The following is a 1060-nucleotide window of genomic DNA, read 5'->3' on the forward strand; positions in this document are numbered from 1 at the left end:
GGATGTAGTTATATAGCAAGCAGCATGTCATTGTTGGAGAAAACTCCATATTGCTCTCATAGATGATGGAAAATTTTCAAATGGACAGTAGATAAGAGTAGATGTAGACTATTTTGTAAGGAAACGATGAGTGGATTTCAGAGGCGTATCCAGGAAAAAAATCGTGGGGGATCATAACATTGGAGTAGAAAGCATCTTAACTTTGAGGTAGACACCGGGGTATGGAATACCCCAAACCAAAGGGGGGTCCGGGATCCTCCAGGAAATTTGAAAATATACCTTCAATTTGGTGCGATTTGACGAAATTTCAACTTGAAAACAAATATTCCATTCAAGTTTTTCTAGTGATCAGTAGGCCACTTATTATTTATATTTTCCCTTGAAAATTTTATAGGTCTATCGGTTTTTGATTGAATAAAAAATAGAATGGAATGGCGTAGAATTTTATTAGTCATTCAATTGTCAAAAAAATATAGTGATTTTGTAGAAGGCCTACTCATTATTCGATAAGAAGCTGGAATGCTCAAATTTTTGCTCCAATAAAGCACTATTTTAACCAACTTTATAGGTTATTTTTCAACTTGATTAACAACTTTTTTCAAATTTGCATGATTTTTACATGAGTGTTCAGGTAGGTTAATTGAGTCCTCATTATTCGATAAGAAGCTAGAATGCTCAAATTTTGGCTCCAATAGAGCACCATTTCAACCAACTTTATAGGCTCATTTTCAACTTAATTAACAACTTTTTTCAAATTTGCATGTTTTTACTTGAGTGTTCAAACTTACATTTTTTATGGCGGGAGAAACTGTTTTTTTTTAAATATTAGGGGGATGTATCCCTTCTCTGTTCCTTCACCCCATGGATACGTCACTGGTGGATTTCACTGTTAAATTAAAGGATACTTCTCTGAGAATTTGATTATTAACATTGTTGAAATCCACCAAGTTCATTTTCCAAGTTTCTGGGTTCATTCACCTAGACTGAATGATGAATGAATCTATTATTCATCCACCTGGATTACTACTGATATGTGGATGAGAAGCGAATTATAGAGAAC

The sequence above is a fragment of the Nilaparvata lugens genome, chromosome 4 (genome assembly GCF_014356525.2).
Source record: "Nilaparvata lugens isolate BPH chromosome 4, ASM1435652v1, whole genome shotgun sequence".
Taxonomy (NCBI): Eukaryota; Metazoa; Arthropoda; class Insecta; order Hemiptera; family Delphacidae; genus Nilaparvata; species Nilaparvata lugens.